Source organism: Pinus tabuliformis, chromosome 3_1 (genome assembly GCF_031772625.1).
Source record: "Pinus tabuliformis cultivar Carrire ecotype Pingquan chromosome 3_1, CPIR1, whole genome shotgun sequence".
Classification (NCBI taxonomy): Eukaryota; Viridiplantae; Streptophyta; class Pinopsida; order Pinales; family Pinaceae; genus Pinus; species Pinus tabuliformis.
Genome location: NC_142301.1, coordinates 985,552,423 through 985,574,735, shown reverse-complemented (window position 1 = coordinate 985,574,735; position 22,313 = coordinate 985,552,423).

Below are 22,313 nucleotides of genomic sequence, written 5' to 3'. Positions count from 1 at the left end.
GCCCACCTTGAATGACCGGCCCACCACTCAGGCGCCCACACAAATACCTTGATGCACCCATGGTAAACCCATTGATACGTACCATAAAATACGTAATCAAAACCCTTTGTTTAATGCACGCCAATGGTTACAGAGGGTGTGGGGGCGGGCCGCCCAATGCGGACCCGACCCCCAACAATGATGTTTACAAACAATAAATATATGTAATGGCCTGCATGTTTAAAAATAAATGCGCCAACCCAAACTTAATATATATATATATAAAAAAAGGTTCCAACAAAAGAACTAAAAAAAGATATGCAATGGAAGCGCAGGGGGTTTGAACTTGTGACCTCCACCCACCAAACATGACATGCCACCGTTGAGCCACAAGGGCTAGCATTGATACCTTCGCCCATGGAATCATTTATAAACCTCATTTGCACGTGGTTTGGGGTAGATGGAGGAGCCAAGAGCAGGCACAGATTTTGAGACAAAGGAGGTAAAATCTTGGCACGTAGTTCGAAGCAACATTTTGCAGGAGGGGTGAAATCTCACTTTGTCAGATTTTGACAAATTTTATATGGTTTCAGCACTTCTCGATGCCACGAACACCATGGTGCTACCCGTGTCTCCATCCGAGTTCTACATTTTTCGGTCATTTTTCAGTATGCAGGTGGAACCATGATCGCTGCAAAAACAGGGAGCAGAACCATGATCCTTGAAATTTTCCTGAGGAGGTAATTTTCTCCATGTAAAAATATAGTCAAGTTTACAGTCATCTTTCATGGTTTTCCATAGGGATCACAATGGCGGGGTCATATTCGCCTTTCGAGTTGCAAATTTCTAGTCCACCCATGGAGCAAAATCTTTGAGGATTCTAGGGGGAATCTAAAAGATTCCTTGAGCCCCAGATTCTTAATTTCTCAGAATTCAGAAGTTGAACAATTGATTTTGCACTAATAGATGCCACAAATCTGATGGTGCACTCAAATTTCTCATTTTCTCATTTCATTTTCCAGCCACTTTTCTAAGTGGAGTGTAGGTGTTGACATTCATGTGCGGGTAGCCATTTCCATGTGATTGATGCCATGAGATCGATGGCATGAACAACTTCAATAGCTTGACATCCGCTTCTTCAGATGGCCCTTAGTTGTGAGGTATATGTAGTGTTCATGTACTTCTTTTGCTATGCATTGTGTTGGATAGGTCCTTTCTTGATGTTTGATGTGGGATCATGTTTCTTACTCATTTTTATGATTCCTTGCTTGATGTGACGCAGAATCGTCTATGTGATGTAATTATTGCCATGATTTGTCATGTTGTGTTTTGAGATCCCTTTGTTGTATGTTGATGGGATCCTCATATTGTCGTCATGCATGTTTGCATTGAGATCCCTGTTATGCCATGTTGGCGGGATGCTCATCATACATGAATTTGTGTCATACTGATAGGAATCCTTTTTTATTGAGAGTTCTTGTAACGGAACATCTCTTGGAGCCATTCCCGCATGAGGGAATTTTCCTTGTATGATAGCGACATCATCTCTATGTACATCATCACTATTGACAACACTTAATGCAGTGGCCTACACCAGCTTGACACTGGGGCCCAGAGATGTAGTCCCTCTTGGACGAACTCTATTATCAACAACTTATGTTTTTATGTTGATGATGATTGTCATGTTCCTCTTCTTTACAGCATGCAGATGTATTCATTTATGTTCTTTTAAAAATGCAATTTAACACATCATGAAAGTAAAAGGTCTTGGAAGGGTCCTTTGTCACACCCGGACCTGGATCATCCATCAACGTGGGTTGCGTGCAATTGGGAGTTAACTATCTAATTTGGAAAGAAAACTTAAAAAAGAAATAAATGAAAATTCAGAGCTACAATATTACCTGGGTAGTGATGACATGCCAAATAATTGAGCTTGAGGACTCCTCCATTGCAGTGGAGTAAGAACTAGAACCAGATGCAAAGCCACGTCAGAAGGAGTAATTGTGAATGATAATATTTAGAATTTACACTACAGAGGTTATTAACCTTGAAGTTTCAGTAGTTAGTATAAGTTAACTTAGTAACTTAGTGCCATAAATGGGTTATTTATCACATTTCTAAAGTAATTTTCATAAGTACAAAAACATTATATGGAAAAAAGACTGACCATAAGCAGAATATATCCGCAATGAATGAAAATAAAAAAAAATCATGAAAACAACGTGATAGCATTTCCTTAACCCCATTTCTAATCTAGAATGAATCTAAGTTTCCATAACCCTCTACAACGCTAAGGGAACACAGTGACCATAGATCTACAAGATAGTGACTAAGGATCAAGGATCTGACTTAATGGTCATGATTATAACTAGAAACACCAAGCCAAAGAAAGGAGTCATGCCTATCAAAGGGAAACTTGAAGGATGTTAGAGGCTAGTGAAATCTATTTCACACATTTAAGGAAAGAATTTTCGTATGTTATTGGAGTTTGAGATTTACCAGATATTAAGAAAGGGTGAAAACCACTCCCTCCATAAAGTATCAATGTTACCATTTATTAATGAAAGATATAAAATCAACCACACACAAAATGCATATATTAACAGGGGGAAATGTGTAAAAAATAATAAAGGTTTTTTTTTTTTCTTTTTTTTCTTTTTTTTTATCATAAGCATGTGATAAATTTAACTAACATAATTGATGAGAGTACCTACCTGTATTCCAGTGGTTGATGATGCCTCAAGCTACTCTGTTTCAGTTACCAAAAGATCGAAACCACCCAACCAAACTGAGCAAAACCTCTCTCCTCAGTCTAGTAAGCTTCTCAGTTGAAGCAGATTGTTCCCCGTGCCCAGAAACCTCAGAACAACCAACTCTCATTCTGTTGGTAACTCAAGTCTGCAAAGATCCATCCTTCTTCAGTATCCCCTTCCTTCGTTCTCCCTTCCTCCCTTCAAAACTGTTCTTTCTGGTTTATATCCTGTTTCTTGACGGTCGTCGCCCTTTCACCAGCAACCCACCGTTTCATCTCCTCGTGACACCCTCCCATGTCACGTCATTTCTTTTAATATAAAGGTATTATGAATTTAAGTTTAATATTCTCTCTTTTTTTTTTAATATAAAGGTCCTAGGATTATACTAGGAACCTTACCCTTAGTTTATTTATTATTTATATTTTTCTCTAATCATTTTATTAACTTATTAATATAATTTATTAATAATCTAAAATGTATAATTATATAACCATCTTTTAGGATTTAGCTTAATTTTTAACATTTATCTTTTATAATTATTTTTACATTATACATTTTAAATTTAGTATTTACCCATTAATCATGACGTATTTAAGAAATATGGGTATTGATGGGTGAATATAACTTCTATTTGAAGAAGCATCATGATATTTAATACTTATAGTTAATTTAGTATATAAATACTAGTGCGGTGCATGCGACACATGCATATGTAGCTATCATATGCATGCATCGTATGCCTGCTATTATTCTTGTGTTCTCTGTATTATAGATAGGTCGTTACAAAATGAAACCCAAAAATAAGAAATTAGGCAAATGGAGAAACCCCTATTTCCCCAAATTGGTACTGAAGGAAAGAAAAATTAGAGTTCGAAGGGCCGGAAATAATGAATATGTATAAATTTAGTTACAAAGGAAATTTTACCATTCTATGTCGGCAGAGAAAGTACCCTGCAACCAATACCTTCTTGGGGCTACGAATATGTGCCATGAACCTTGCCAGAAAAGTTGTTAGTGGAAACAAATGAGAATTTAGTCTAGAAAGAGCAACACTTATCTCAGACCGAGTAAATTCTAAAAATAACAAGAGACCCATGAGTTTAGCTAAAGGGGTTTAGATGTGTAAGAGGCTAGCTAAGTAACAGTTCCATATGCAGCAAAATCATTCCACCAAAAAGTAAGAGTATTTACTCAAGGAGTTAATAAAACATGAAAATTAACCCTAGCATGGTCAGATGCTTGGAAACTTGTAGAATTGGTTCACCAAGAACTACATTGCTTTACCTAACATGTAATCTCATCTAAACACAAAAGGGAAGATGGATTCATATGTCATTATAGTGGGTATTAGCTTCCAGCTGTGAGGAATCCCTACCGTGCTTAAGGTGATGCTCCAAGTGGAAGACACCAAGTTACAAAATGGAACCACGATAGAGAACATGTGTCACCCCAAGTCGAATGATAGAGTTTTCAAAATGAAATTTTAGCCATTAGATCACTTGAGCATATCCAAACTATCCATCTAAACAATTCATGGTGGGCACGTGACCATCAAAAGGGTTAGAATTATGTGGCAGTAACCAATTCGATACCCACATTTCCATGACTCCTATTAAAATACGCCAATTTCGTGGGAATTTGAGTTATTGGAGTTTTCAAAGGACTCATAATTCCTTACAATAGTTAAATATTAACCAAGCCAAGGATGTCATATGCATTTATCAACCTAGGACCATACCAAGGGTCCTTAAGGCACCAACACACCACTACCCAAATTTTATTTACACAATTTAACATGTCAAACGTTTGGTAGTATTGTCACATAAATTAGAGAGAGGAAATTTAGCACCATACAACATCCCATTACCTAGTTCATGGCAATCATCATGTAATTACCATGAATGTAAAAATGTTAGGTAAAATCTTCAGGTATTTCCAGAACCAAATTATAATATATCCACGTAACCTAAAGAGTATTCAAAGATGCAAGAACGAGATCCGAAAGAGCTTATGCAATTCTTGAAAACATCAAAGTAGATGTAGTAAGAGAAATGTATACAATTTATATTTGGTAAAATAGCATAATAGTAACCCTATTGAAAACTTATTTTTATGAATCCATGATGTTGATCTAATATATGATGGACCAGTTGTAGTTAAAATACTATTGAATGTATTCTAGTCGTGGAACAAATCAAAGAAATGAATTTTGTGGAAACTTTAGAAACCAAGATAATCTATTTACAAAAAAATAGACTCGTTACTGCAAAAAAAACTCACAAAGACAATATTCGGAATCATACCCTACCTAGTAAGTTTGTGCAAAAAAATTAAAATCAAATTCGGTATGTAATTGGTGTATGTTATAAAACTCTACCACGTGAGGATAATCCACCCACTTACTAGGTTTTTACATCACATACATTTTGAGCATATGTTCTAGTACCTAGTTTACTCATTCAGTTTTCCTATCCATAGGTTGATGGTAATTAGTATTGAACTGCTCTTGGGCACCTAAACTAGTAAAGAGAGCCTTCCAAAAAGTGGAGGTAAACTTTACGTCCCTATCAATGATTACCATTTTGGGTATTACATGTAATCTAAAGATCTCTCTCATAAAAATATGAGTAATTTGCACATCATTATAAGTTGATTGCACAAGAATGAAACGAGAAGTTTTACTTAGTTTGTCTACAACCACTGTTATAGAGTCATTCTTCTTTTTCAACCTTCGTAGACGTATAGTAAAGTATAGCATTAATATTTTCCATTTCTATTCACGAATGGGTAGTGGGTGGAGTATACCTACTAGGTGTTGATGTTCAGCCTTTACTTGTTAGCACTCCAATCATTTCACCAAGTACTTGGTCACTTCTTTCTTCATTTAAGGACAAAAGTAATATTTTCGTATAGTTGTAATTAATTTCTGGTCACCGCAATGTGCAACATATGGATTTCTATGATATTTGCCAAGAATAAATTGCTTAACAATTTGTTGATCAGGAGCATAGATTTGATTTTTATAAATGAACAAATTTTCATTGTTAATATCATATCTCATCCTCCTTTCACGACTACTTTATTTTTTATCATCATGCCGTAGGAAATGGATTTCAAGATATTTTAAGGTAGCATCTCTAATCTAATTAGAAAAAACAAATTTCAGTTGATTGTAAGTGATTTCATATACACAATTCAATCTTCTTCTTAGAGAATCCATTGACCAATACTCCTTATCTTTCACATACTTTATATCAAAGTCAAATTCACTGAGAAAAGCAGTCCACCACACTTCTTGAGCATTTAGATTTGGTTTCTTAAAAAAACTAGTCAAGATGCTATGGTTAGTCATTAAGATAAATTTCTTCCCCAATAAATAATTTCATCATACCTTGAGAGCATCAACTATTGTAGCTAAGTATAGATGATAAGAAGAATAAGGTTATTCATGTTCTTTCTATTTTTGAGATTCATAGGCCACGAATCGGCCTTCTTGAATTATAATGCCTCCCACCCCTTCTTCACATTCATTAGTATATAAAATAAACTCCATTTCCAGTTTTTTTGTCCTTATAATACGTGTTCTGGTCAACAAGTATTCTAGTTGATCAAAACATTGTTGATATTTTGTTATCCATACAATTGACTCTCCTGCAATTTTATAATACTATATGTGGATTCTTCTTGTGTTCCTCCATATTCTTAGAATAAATCAGGATATCGTCAATAGAAATCAACACAAATTTGTCAAAATAGGAATGAAATATATTATTCATAAGATGCATGAATGTGGTTGGGGCGTTAGTGAGCCCAAAATGGAAAACAAGAAATTCATAACCTTTGTAATGAGTTTTGATTGCAGTCTTGTAGATATCCTCATCCCTTATCCTTATTTGATGGTACCACGAATGCAAGTCAATTTTTGAAAATATATTATAACCCTTGACTTGATCAAATAGGTCGTCAATCCTTAGTAGTATATATTTGTTTTTGATAGTCAATTTTTTTAACTACTGATAATCGATATAAAGTCTCACAGTGCCATCCTACTTCTTAACAAAGAGGATAGGGGGCTCCACAAGGTGACACGTTGGGATGCATGTATTTTTTGTCTAACAATTCTTGTAATTGAGTTTTCAATTCTATCAACTATGGTATGCTCATCCGATAGGGTGCCTTGGACATTCGGGAAAATCTTGGAACTAATTCAATGGTGAAATCTATATCTTGTTTAGGTGGTAGTTGAGGTATTTCTCTTAGAGATACATCAGCAAAGTCCTGAACAATTGACAGGTTTTCTAACGTTGTTGTTTTCTCCTTATAATTGGCATATCCCAACTAAGTTGCATATATTTGGCAGCATTTCCTAATAAATTTCCCTATTTGTGAGGTTATAATTGGTCTTAATCTCACAGACCTCTTAATTCCTTGAATTTCATATCCTTCCCCATTCAAGAAATTTATTGTCTTTTCGTTACAGTTTACAAGAGATGAATGAGCGTCGACCAGATCCATACCAATTAAGACATCGTAGGACCCTAAAGGTAAAACATCTAAATTTACTATTATAGGTTGGTCCACCAATTCAACTAAATAGTTTTCTACTTTAGCCACTACTCTCCCTTTTGCCCCTGTGGCTAATTCAACCAACCACATGGTCTTAAATTTATTGACTTGTAAATGACATAATTCCACCATCCTAGGACTTATGTAACTTAAACTTGTTCCAGAGTCTATTAGAATAGAAATCGTGTGCTTGAAGATCTTACCTTCAAATTCAATCATGGTAGGTTGATATTCTGCTTGATGATCTTCTAGTGCAACATTGATTTTAGGTATACTTTTTGCCACTTCACCCAGAGTTGAAGCCTACTAGATGTTTGTTACTTGCTCAAATATTCCACAATAGGGACAATTCTTTATATAATGTGGTCCTTCACAACCCCAACACTGTAATGGTGGTTTTTTTGGCTGGTTGGCTTTGAGTATGGTTGTCTATTCTACAAATTTTGATTCATTCTATGATCAAGGTTTTTGCCGACCCTTCTCCATGGATTTTCCTTGTTGATTTCTATGGGAATTTCTAAAATTTACAGTTCCATTATTTTTATCATTTTGTGGGTTCTTTTTTCCTTTCTTAGCTACCCAAGCCTTATTATTGTCTTTCTGCTACATTTCTTGATAACAAGTTCGAGCTTTCCTTACAACATTATCCATCATTTCAGGATTATCGAGTTCTAGTCGTTCCTTCATATGTGTTGGCAAACTATTGATAAATCATTGCACCTTAGCCTTTTCTTCCCATATATAGGGAAAATACTACAATAAGGAGGTAAAATTTTCCACGAATTCATCAATGGTTAGTTGTCTACGCTTAAGATCATGGAACTCTTTCACATTGTCATCGTACAATCATTCAGTTAGATACATTCCCTTGAAATATTTCTGGAAAGTTTCCAAGGTCATTACCTATTTGTGAACTCCATCAATTGGCTTCACTTCTTCCCATCATAAGATTGTTTTTCCGTGTAGTTGGTAAATTTCTAAGCGGGCTTTCAAATTATCATCATGTTCATAAATTTGGAAGTACTTATTCATATTAAATAACCATGAATGTGTTGCCTCTTCTACCTCTCCATCAAATCTCAAGGGTTTTATCTTTTTGAATTCTCCATGTAATTCCAATTTCCCTCTCTTAGCACCTTTCCACATATTACTCCTAGAAACATTTCTTCACTCTTCCTCATCTATCTCTCTATCACCCTCTTATTCTTCCGTGTAACTCCTTTCAAGTATATTTTTCTCCCTCCTATTGTGGGACTTTGCTCTGTTTCCATTATGACGGATAGGGATGGAATTTCTATGATTTTGTCTCTGCATTAAACTTTTCATTATCCATTTGTATTCATTCATGATACTTTCATTATATACCCTTAAATTTTCCATTTTAGCCTTTAGTTATTGCACGTTTTCTAGTAGTATGTCCATTTTATTATGATGGTCATCCCCTAATCGTATCCACATTTCTCAATTGGGTCCCACAAAAGGTATTGAACTAGATCCTATAAAGGGTCTTGTTGGTGAGGGAAAGTTACACCAGTTCCCATCCACAGTTGTTTCCACTCTCTCTGAACCATACAATACAACTTTGTATTATCGTGCCCAATTATACCATAGTGTAGAAACCTCGACTCTCATACCAAGTGTAACCTACCCTAACAATTTTTCATTTTACCATATATCTAATATCTCTACCATGCTATATATGTTGTAATTAATCTCATAATGTCTATATGTATGAGTTGATTTAGACTGCATTAAAGGATGTTTGATTTGATTTATGTATCCATGTTATATGCAACATTAACTAAGTCATGATTGTCTCGGACCTCGAGCTTAACTTGATTGTACGACTTGAATAGGATGTTTGATTTGATTTATGCATCCATGTTATATGCAACATTAACTAAGTGATTATTGTCCCAGACCTCGAGCTTAACTTAATTGTATGACTTGAATGAAATTCGTGACTCCTTGGGTCAATCTCGTAGTGGCCATATGATGTATTGAGAGACATTAACTTTTGATCTATCTAGGATCTCGTCCCATCACATGTCATATAGCACTCTTAGCTCTAGGGATTTGTAATAGATCTACGACTCTCTAAGATTGGGTTCGGATCGACAATGTAAATTGAAGGGGGTGGTTGGAGGGTCCCCAACATCGTATGCGGCTCATTTGCCCGATTTCCCCCTGTCATAATATAGCTCTGCAACTTGGAAACTAAGGTTTCATTTTTATGCGGACACCCTCATCTCTCTATGTCGACTCGCTTAGTTATCCGTATGACTTAAACCCTGAGGGCCGAGGGTTTGCAAATTACTCCTATTAGCACTCATCCTACAGGATTCGTGAGAATGAAGGGATTTCCAGAATTTCCCACACTATGTTTTTTTACACAGGTAAGTTACAATTGCATCCTCTTCCATGTTAACATGCAATTAAACTAAATTCTTTCATGCTTTCCTGCAAATAAATTTGTTTCATTTCTTGCTTCTTGCAGGTGCTAATGGAATATCCTCGTGAGAAGGGTAATTGCAGAAGATGATGGTATTTGAACAGGTAAATTTTATCATTCACATTTTACTGTTTCCTCAATTTGTCTTTTGTCATTCTAGCTTGGTCTTTTACTGCTCGTTGAAGAGTAGTGAATTGCTGAGGTCAACCCTTTTATGATTCTTTACTTACTGATGAGCTTCTTTTCTTTTAGTGTAATGTCATGGTGTGCTATATTAATATTTTTTTTACTTGGTTGGTCTCTTACAAGTAATTCTTCCGTGGTGCCTTGATCGCTTTTCTTGAAAATTCACGGCTCCCTTCCCTAGATTCTTCTTTGAGAGTTTATTTCTCTATTGAATTTCCACGGGTGGTCGCATGCCCCTCTTGGGATTTTCTAGTTGTTGAATGTTAAGAGAGTTTTGTGCAGTGAGGCTCAACATTGAGCTAGGGTTTTCAAAATCTTATTATTATTATTTAGGTACAATCTACCATTTAAATGAAATAAAAGTCCACAACCATACCCTTGTTACTCTATAGGAACTCTATCCACCGTTATCATGATGGACCTTTCAACTATGAGTAATGTTGGTGTAGTTATTTACGAGTTTAGTGTCTAAGAAAGAACCCTGGTATGTTAATGTAAAACTATGTTTCTCTTTTGATATTTATGATTGATTCTAGGCCACAGGAACCTTCCCAATTCTCGGGTTGTATTCTATGTTCAGAATTTGTTTTAGTCAATAAAATTTTTTGGGCCTCACCCACTTCGTCAAAGTTTCTTTCAATTTCTTTCAATGGAATGCTTTCAAGGAATGCTCGTTTGGTAGACTTACGTATATTGGATTCTTTAATATAATTATTTATATTCCACAATTACAAATTTATGAATTGTTGCTATCCTATATTATAACACTTTTGGTTCAATGGCTCATTTTCAGGTGCCTTATAAAAGGTCAGCAAACTATTTTCATTATCAGATCTTTATTTCAATAGTATTATTTAGAGTTCTTTCCTTTTTAAATCTGTGAGTTGGTTCCACAGTGCATTAGAATTTGCTATAAATTGTATTTTTCCTTCTTTCTGTTTGGTCAATATATTTGGATGCAATTTACAGTATTAGTATAGTTCATAGTTTTCTTAACTCTGAGTAGTCCCAAACTATTTCTAGGCAGCTGTAACCTGGTCCGGCCCAGGAACTAACTCAGACCTCCTAAAGGGATGTTGTTCTAGCCTACTGGTCACTGTTATTATTGTTCTCTCTTTGATATTCTTTACATGATATCTCTATTAGATTCCAGAAACACTTTAGATATAAATACAATGGTTTTCACCCACTTTGCATTACTAGATTTATTCTTCAAACAGTATAATTCAAACATACATTACAATTGAAGACCTTACAAACAAACAAACAACTTTCACCTTGAGGATAGTAGGTTTCTCAAGACTTATCTTTCTTTCTTCCAGCCATCCACAAAACCACAGGGAAAGGAATGTTCCTCGTGACTTATGAGATGGACTCTCCTTGAGTAGTTTCATATCCAAAACAATTTCAGATTCAGAACCATCATGGATTCACCCAAAACCACTTGATCTGGTTACTCTCCTTGAGTAGTTGCATATCCAAAAGGAGAAGTTGCATATCCAAAACAATTTCAGATTCAGAACCATCATGGATTCACCCAAGACCACTTGATCCCAACCAGATTCAGTCTAGGGTTTCAAATAGAATTCCACTCCCCCAAACAGCTCAAGAACTCTATGAGTGGAAGCGTCTTACCTCCTTTAGTGTCCTTTCAAAGGTTTAGTTTTGTTATCGTCACACTCCTCCAAATTTGAATCTGGTATTTCGCATCTGAGATGTCTTGTCTCAAGAGACGGAGGTTTGGAGGGAAAATGTCCTGCCCATAACTATCTTTTGTTCTGGAATATGAAACTTATTTTTAAATTACTTTTGAGTGTAATTTTATGACTAATTTTAAATGTTTTTATGATTACATTTAAACATTCATGTTTTAGCAAGTCTATAATCTGTCACTTAAAGAAATAAAATAAAGTAAAGTAATTCAATGTTACTATATTCAACCAAGGTATTACAAAAGTTCTCAACCATATTTAAAAAAAAAAAACTTATTAACATAAAAATTAATCCAAAATATCTAATTTTAAAATTAAATCAAATGTTTCACGTTAACCACTACATTGTGCTTGTGATGTATATCATAAATAATTTTAAAATTAAATGTTCCGTGTTTAGCTCTGTGATGTGTTAACCACTTTGATGTCTTTGAGATGTATATCCTAAATCAAGAGATGGATTAGCTGGGCAAAGAAATGGTAGCATCCATTTTTTAAATATATTCAAGTTTAAAAAGAAATTGTATTTTTTTAAATCATTAATACCATGAAACCATTTTACAATATGGATTATTTATTTTTTATATTTTTAACATTAACAATCACCGGTTGCAATAAATATTTAGAAACAGGAATTGAATTAAGAAACAGGATCAGCGAACCGCCATTTTCAATTTTTATTCCTGCCATGAAATCATGAACGGGTATCGATATTCATGTTTATTCTTGGAATGATTAATTTCAAATCCTACAACAATACTCTACCTCTAACTGAACGAAGGAAATACGGAGCACGAGAAACATCAATATGTATAAATAGAGGCAGCCATTAGAAACTTGAGCCAATTAATTTCCTGCTAGATTTAAAGGATTGAGTGTGAGCAGCTTGTGAATCGTCAAACCGTCGTCCTTCAACTGCGATGCTAATATGATCTGCTGGCGCGTGCTTTCCAGCATCAATGGAACTCTCATAATTCCTTAGAAACTCCGCCTTGCCATTGACCTTCAATTGCTGCTGCTCCTTTGAATCCGAAGGGCAACATCCAGGACTTGGAGCATTGGGTGGGCAATGAGGTAAAGCTGGAGGGCACTTAGAAACTGCTCGTGCTGCCCACACCCCAACGGAAGAATGAACGTTACGTTGGTGTGAAGGAGTCGGAACATGGGGATTGGGTTGAGGAGCAGCTTTAAGAGAAGATCGAACATTACTGCTTTTATGCGGTCCTGGAGGAGTGGGAACATTTCCATTGGATTGGTTTGCCGGGGAAGCGGCAACCAGAAAAAATGGGCCTTCCTTAAAGAACGACGTCGACATAAGTAGGGCTAGAGCAGTAAGTAGAATGACAGAAACATTAGTTTTCATTTTCCTGGGGAAAGGCATCGTCCGTGGAAGGCTCTAATATCGTGAAAATCTTCCGTGGATGGATGTTCAAGGAAGGCTCTAATATCGTGAAAATCTTCCGTGGATGGATGTGTTAGATGGTTGATAATCTGTAAATATTGGAGATAATGAGAGCTATGGAAACGTGAGCTATACTTGCAGATGAAATATCTGAGATAATCAGAGTTATGGAGACGTGATTTATCGTTGAGTTGTAGTTGCAGATGAAATATTTGTTGCTTGCATACAATGCAATGCAACATAGTTAGAAATTGGAGGAAGGTAATTGAGATGTACCTGATTTTAATCCGTGGGAAACCGAAGGTGCAACATAGTTAGAAATTTGATTTTAATCCGTGGGAAACCGAAGGTGCAACATAGTTAGAAATCTAACTTTAATCCGTGGGAAACCGAAGGTGCCTTGACGTGTATATGCGTGATTTTCCATTCAGATTCCGAACAATTGCAAAGTAGATTTGAGAATACAGCAATATCGAAGAGATTGCGTTCATATATATTTATATGGCTTAATAAATTCGACATATAATAAATTTATTAAAAACAAGATTTGAGAATACAGCAATATCGAAGAGATTGCGTTCATATATATATATGGCTTAATAAATTCGACATATAATAAACTTATTAAAAAAACTTAGTTAAAATTTTATATTCAGAAATAAATTAATTAAAAACAAAAAAAAGTCCTGTTTGCATGCAAGTAAATAAAATATTTTAATTGTAGTTAATTTTATATTAGTTTTATATAAAGATATAAAACAATTAAAAGTATTAGTTTTTTATTTTTATTTTTTAATATGGAGAAGATTTCTAATTTTTTTAGAATTAAATAATGAGTTTATATATTGCATCTATAAAAGCAAGTGGTATTTAGTCTTTGTCATTAAATTTAGAAATTATGGTTTGAGAAAATTTGTATAAATAATTATAAATTACAATATTGTTGAGTCTTTATTACTAAACTTAGAAATTATGTTTTGAGAAAATTTTTATAAACCATTATAAATTACATTGGTTAATGTTAAATTAATAGTGATTAATAGACAAATCTAATCTTATAGTCTTAAAATTGAGATGTGAAAGTGAATAATTTAATTAATTAAAAAACGAGTTTGTTGAAATTCTTTCTTTTTTCAAGTAGTGAAAAAAAATCTATATAAAAATCTAGAATTCAACTGTTTAAGCTCTGAGGCTTTGATATAAACTTTAATCTCTAATTTGTGGTTATTATTAATAATATGGTGTAGTCTAATGAATAGACAAAATGATTCTTTTTACTAGATACAGTTTCATGCAAAATTGTAATTTTTTGTTATTTAAAATACATTTTTTATTGCATTAATTGATTTAGTGCCTTAACAAGCTCTTGTTGTTGCAATTGAATCTTGTAGATTAAACAACTTAAACTAATGTTTTTTAAAATCTCTGTTGCTTTTGGTTAAAAGTAACCAGAAAAAATGCCTTTAAAAAGAAAGTCATTTCTTCTATTAACTAGGCTATGACTTTTAAAATATTTCATGGAAACTACAACTTAGAGCTCCTCTAATATGAATAGATAATTAAATTAAAATTCTGAAAACTATATTACAAAATAAATATGCATATAAATATATTAACTTTTATTTAAAAAAATATACATAACATCAATTCACTTTCTTATATTTATTATTTCAAATCAAATAAAATTAGGTTAAAAATAATAAAAAATATATTCAAATATACAAAATTTAAATAATACATTAATAATTATATATACCAAAAATAAACCAAATTTATATTTACTATTTTTAATTAGATAAAATTATTTTATTACACAATAATAAAATAATATTACTTTAAAAATATATTAAACCATATACACCAAACCTCCACCAATGCATGTGAGACTGAGCTATGAGAACTAATTTAAATATAACGGCACTACATTTCTCTTATTTTCACTTAACATTATTTTGATGAGGTATTCAGGGCTCACTATAAAATCTCAGATGTTTTCAACCTTTTTGTCAGCATCTTTGGAAGTAACACACTTTATTTGGAATCACACCAAGGGCATTCTTCCCTCGCCTTATAATCTGGAGTCCTGCTTTACTTTGTCTTTCACACTCGGGACTGAGCATCGATAGAAATCGAGAGAGTAAGTGCCCAAGTTGCTCTTTCTTGCGAGAGGAACTGCAATAAAAGGTATTGGTTTGGCTTTTCAGGGAATAACGACGGAGTTTTGCATTTCTATATATACATAATAAAGACTCTGCAATATCGCAAGGAACTGCAATAAAAGGTATTGGTTTGGGTTTTCAAGAAATAACTATGGAGTTATATATATCTATATCTATATATATATATATATATATATATATATATATAATACAGACATTTTCGTATCATGTAATTGAAGGCAATGCATGTTCATTATTATAATTTAGAATTTTAAGTTAAAATTGTGGGGTTAACTAATTGTATTTCTTGCTTTGTCTATAAATGAAATGTTATCCATAATTAAATGAGCACTCAAGCTAATTTTATTTCATGTTTTTTATACAATTTTAACTTTCAAAAGAATAAAAAAAAATGGAAAATATAAAAAAATATCAAAATCTTAATATTGAGTTAACATATCTTTATTATTTAGAAATCTACATGTTAAAAAATGAAATAAGGAAACTATCTTAATTAATAAATATATATTATTTATTGTTGGAGATTTTTTTCTTTTAAAGATCTCCAATAATATAAATAATTGTGTAAACCTTCAATCACTTATATATTATTTATTTAAATCAAATTTGTTGATATTATTAAAACTATATTTAAGTAAATTATAATCATAGTATTTATAACTAAATAGTTCTTTCCACCAGATTCTGTTAAAGAGTAAACTAACTGTAGAATCCTAGCTCGGTAAGGAAATGAATTACCCTTACCCTAAGAAAAGCATACCATCTTATCTAATATTTTCTGTATCATTGTGCAAGAACGTTGTTACAAGTTAGAAAGTCCATACTTGATTGCACTTTCATTATCTTCATCTTTTTTCAAAATTTATCATATTTTGTGGGTTTGTTCTTTCTTTTTTGTTCTTTATTTATTTCTTTCTTTGATTGAAGTTGGTTTTCCCTCTTAGAAGTGGTCCAACCAAAAATGTTGATTCTCAAATCATGTTAATCTCTCCTTAAGACAATTGGAATATCTTTACTTTACATATTTCTTATTCAAGCAGTGAATTATAAATATTTTGGTTGATTTGAACTAGTACTATTTAAATTGATATCCATTTTTTTGTTATTGAAAGAGTGAAATATAAATAAGTTGGAGCTTTGAGTATTAGTTTTATATCAAGATGGTAAGAAAAAGTATTATCATTTTTACTAGGCCCATACCATCCCTAATCTACGACACTGATAGCCATTCATTTTATGATATTGATGTACCATGCCTCTCAACTTGTACAAGGTAGGCTTTCAGGTGAAAGATTCAAATTTATTCATATTTTATTATTACTATTAATAAGTATTCAATGTCAATTATTTAATTATTTATAGTTTAATTTATCATGTATGATATTATATTTTTTTCGAATGGTTAATATTGATTTGTCAATTTCATTTTATTAATGTGAAAAATATATGTCATAATTTTGTTTGTGTGAATGAAATTATTTTTTATTAATATAAAAATATATAAATTTGATTTTTTGATTTTTTATTTTTTTTTTAAGTAAAAACTTAAATATATTTATATTTATTCATTTATAAAAAAATTAAAATAAAATTATAATATTAATAATAATTAGATTTCATTTAGATTCAAGTGTAAATTTTATATGTTTTCTTCATTATTTCAGTCACATATAATTTAATTGTGTTTTGTTAGTATATGGCACACTATGCTAGAGAAAAAGTCATAATCATAAATGCTATAATTGTATATGATATATTTCATTTCCCGTTGATAAATAAAATCTTTAAATTTATTAATAAGGAAATAAAAATAAATAAACACATAATAATTTTGTATTAATACAAGATAATCTCATATTAAACATATTATTATAAAAATTTTAAATTTTCTTACCAAGAAAATCAAATTTAAAAACATTAATTATTATGTTATTTGAAATAATAAAATTCAACCTTATCCTAACTTAATTTGTGAAAAAAATAACTACTCTTAATCAAGTCTAGACATCTTAAATGTCAAATGCAGGCTTACCTAAGGAAATACTATGAAAATAATTGATTAACTTAATGAAACATAATGTCTCAAAATGTCAAGTAAATTAGTTTAAATTGTACCTAATTATATGGATTTCCTCTAAAATTGTTAGTGGATTCACACATTTGAAAAAGAATTATAGAACTTTGGAGTAAATAAAACTTGCACAATTGAGAAAATTCCCCATATTCTAACAAGTTTTGAAGTTGGAACATGTGAGCAGATATGTCATCATCAATAAAATCATTGCAGTTCAAATTCATTCAGATTAATTTTTTATTTTATTAATAAATATTTAATTATTTATAATCTAATTTATAATGTATAATATAATTTTTTTCAAAATTCATAATATTGATTTGCTAATTTCAATTTATTAATGCTAAAAATATATATTATAATTATTTTATGTTAATGACATAATATCTTATCTATATATAAAAATATATAAATTTGAAATTTATTTTTAAAATTATTTTTAAGTACTGAATTAAATATATTTATATTTTTTATAAATAAAAAATTTAATATATAATGTTATTTAGGTTTAGTTAACATTTAAATTTAAATTCTAAATATTTCTTGGCTATTATGAGTCTCACACATTTCAATTATGTTTCTGCACAGTATGCCATAGAAAAAAGGTTTATCCTAATGGTATATAATAAATTTTAGTTTTTCATTAATACATAAAATATTTAAAACTTATTAATAGAAAAGCACATAAAGATTTCATATTAAATATGTCATTATAATAATTTTGAATTTTCTTATTAAGAAAATTTAAATTTAGTAACATTAATTATTATGTCTTTTGGAATAGTGAAACACAACCCTATTCTAATTGCCTTTGTAAAAAATTAATTACTCTTAATGAAGTCTAGACATCTAAAATGCCAAATTGTAACACACCGATACAATATACCCTAGATAATAATAAATTAAAAATCTATATAAAAATCTAGAATTCAACTATTTAAACTCCGAGGCTTTGATATAAACTTTAATCTCTAATTTGTGGTTATTATTAATAATATGGTAGTCTAATGAATAGACAAAATGATTCTTTTTACTAGATACAATTTCATGCAAAATTGTAATTTTTTGTTATTTAAAATACATTTTTTATTGCATTAATTGATTTAGTGCCTTAACAAGCTCTTGTTGTTGCAAATGAATCTTGTAGATTAAACAACTTAAACTAATGTTTTTTAAAATCTATGTTGCTTTTGGTTAAAAGTAACCACAAAAAATGCCTTTAAAAAGAAAGTCATTTCTTCTATTAACTAGGCTATGACTTTTAAAATATTTCATGGAAACTACAACTTAGAGCTCCTCTAATATGAATAGATAATTAAATTAAAATTCTGAAAACTATATTACAAAATAAATATGCATATAAATATATTAACTTTTATTTAAAAAAATATACATAACATCAATTCACTTTCTTATATTTATTATTTCAAATCAAATAAAATTAGGTTAAAAATAATAAAAAATATATTCAAATATACAAAATTTAAATAATACATTAATAATTATATATACCAAAAATAAACCAAATTTATATTTACTATTTTTAATTAGATAAAATTATTTTATTACACAATAATAAAATAATATTACTTTAAAAATATATTAAACCATATACACCAAACCTCCACCAATGCATGTGAGACTGAGCTATGAGAACTAATTTAAATATAACGGCACTACATTTCTCTTATTTTCACTTAACATTATTTTGATGAGGTATTCAAGGCTCACTATAAAATCTCAGATGTTTTCAACCTTTTTGTCAGCATCTTTGGAAGTAACACACTTTATTTGGAATCACACCAAGGGCATTCTTCCCTCGCCTTATAATCTGGAGTCCTGCTTTACTTTCTCTGTCACACTCGGGACTGAGCATTGACAGAAATCGAGAGAGTAAGTGCCCAAGTTGCTCTTTCTTGCGAGAGGAACTGCAATAAAAGGTATTGGTTTGGCTTTTCAGGGAATAACAACGGAGTTTTGCATTTCTATATATACATAATAAAGACTCTTGAACTGCAATATCGCAAGGAACTGCAATAAAAGGTATTGGTTTGGGTTTTCAAGAAATAACTATGGAGTTATATATATATATATATATATATATATATATATATATATATATATATAATACAGACATTTTCGTATCATGTAATTGAAGGCAATGCATGTTCATTATTATAATTTAGAATTTTAAGTTAAAATTGTGAGGTTAACTAATTGTATTTCTTGCTTTGTTTATAAATGAAATGTTATCCATAATTAAATGAGCACTCAAGATAATTTTATTTTATGTTTTTTATACAATTTTAACTTTCAAAAGAATATAAAAAAATATCAAAATCTTAATATTGAGTTAACATATTTTTATTATATAGAAATCTGCATGTTAAAAAATGAAATAAGGAAACTATCTTAATTAATAAATATATATTATTTATTGTTGGAGATTTTTTTTCTTTTAAAGATCTCCAATAATATAAATAATTGTGTAAACCTTCAATCACTTATATATTATTTATTTAAATCAAATTTGTTGATATTATTAAAACTATATTTAAGTAAATTATAATCATAGTATTTATAACTAAATAGTTCTTTCCACCCAATTCTGTTAAAGAGTAAACTAACTGTAGAATCCTAGCTCGGTAAGGAAATGAATTAGCCTTACACTAAGAAAAGCATACCATCTTATCTAATATTTTCTTTATCATTGTGCAAGAAAGTTGTTACAAGTTAGAGTCCATACTTGATTGCACTTTCATTATCTTCATCCTTTTTCAAAATTTAACATATTTTGTGGGTTTGTTCCTTCTTTTTTGTTCTTTGTTTATTTCTTTCTTTGATTGAAGTTGGTTTTCCCTCTTAGAAGTGGTCCAACCGAAAATGTTGATTCTCAAATCATGTTAATCTCTCCTTAAGACAATTGGATTATCTTTACTTTACTTATTTGTTATTCAAGAAGTGAATTATAAATATTTTGGTTGATCTGAACTAGTACTATTTAAATTGATATCCATTTTTTTGTTATTGAAAGAGTGAAATATAAATAAGTTGGAGCTTTGAGTATTAGTATTTTTATATCAAGATGGTAAGAAAAAGTATTAGCATTTTTACTAGGCCCATACCATCTCTAATCTACGACACTGATAGCCATTTATTTTATGATATTGATGTACCATGCCTCTCAACTTGTACAAGGTCAAATTTATTCATATTTTATTATTACTATTAATAAGTATTCAATGTCAATTATTTAATTATTTATAGTTTAATTTATCATGTATGATATTATATTTTTTTCAAATGGTTAATATTGATTTGTCAATTTCATTTTATTAATGTGAAAAATATATGTCATAATTTTGTTTGTGTGAATGAAATTATTTTTTATTAATATAAAAATATATAAATTTGATTTTTTTATTTTTTATTTTTTTTAAGTAAAAACTTAAATATATTTATATTTATTCATTTATAAAAAAATAAAAATAAAATTATAATATTAATTAGATTTCATTTAGATTCAAGTGTAAATTTTATATGTTTTCTTCATTATTTCAGTGACATATAATTTAATTGTGTTTTGTTAGTATATGGCACGCTATGCTAGAGAAAAAGTCATAATCATAAATGCTATAATTGTATATGATATATTTCATTTCCCGTTGATAAATAAAATCTTTAAATTTATTATTAAGGAAATACAAATAAATAAACACATAATAATTTTGTATTAATACAAGATAATCTCATATTAAACATATTATTATAAAAATTTTAAATTTTCTTACCAAGAAAATCAAATTTAAAAACATTAATTATTATGTTATTTGAAATAATAAAATTCAACCTTATCCTAACTTAATTTGTGAAAAAAATAACTACTCTTAATCAAGTCTAGACATCTTAAATGTCAAATGCAGGCTTACCTAAGGAAATACTATGAAAATAATTGATTAACTTAATGAAACATAATGTCTCAAAATGTCAAGTAAATTAGTTTAAATTGTACCTAATTATATGGATTTCCTCTAAAATTGTTAGTGGATTCACACATTTGAAAAAGAATTATGGAACTTTGGAGTAAAGAATACTTGCACAATTGAGAAAATTCCCCATATACTAAGAAGTTTTGAAGTTTGAACATGTGAGCAGATATGTCATCATCAATAAAATCATTGAAGTTCAAATTTATTCATATTAATTTTTTATTTTATTAATAAATATTTAATTATTTATAATCTAATTTATAATGTATAATATAATTTTTTTCAAAATTCATAATATTGATTTGCTAATTTCAATTTATTAATGCTAAAAATATATATTATAATTATTTTATGTTAATGACATAATATTTTATCTATATATAAAAATATATAAATTTGAAATTTGTTTTTAAAATTATTTTTAAGTACTGAATTAAATATATTTATATTTTTTATAAATAAAAAATTTAATATATAATGTTATTTAGGTTTAGTTAACATTTAAATTTAAATTCTAAATATTTTCTTGGCTATTATGAGTCTCACACATTTCAATTATGTTTCTGCACAGTATGCCATAGAAAAAAGGTTTATCCTAATGGTATATAATAAATTTTAGTTTTTCATTAATACATAAAATATTTAAAACTTATTAATAAAAAAACACATAAAGATTTCATATTAAATATGTCATTATAATAATTTTGAATTTTCTTATTAAGAAAATTTAAATTTAGTAACATTAATTATTATGTCTTTTGGAATAGTGAAACACAACCCTATCCTAATTGGCTTTGTAAAAAATTAATTACTCTTAATGAAGTCTAGACATCTAAAATGCCAAATTGTAACACACATACAATATACCCTAGATAATAATAAATTAAAAAAATTAAACAAGTGTACATGGTGATGGCATCAATCATTATGTATGAACCTTATAATACAACTTCATATTTTTACATATATCATACATATTAAACAAACTTTGTATGCATAGACATCAATACACAACCATAT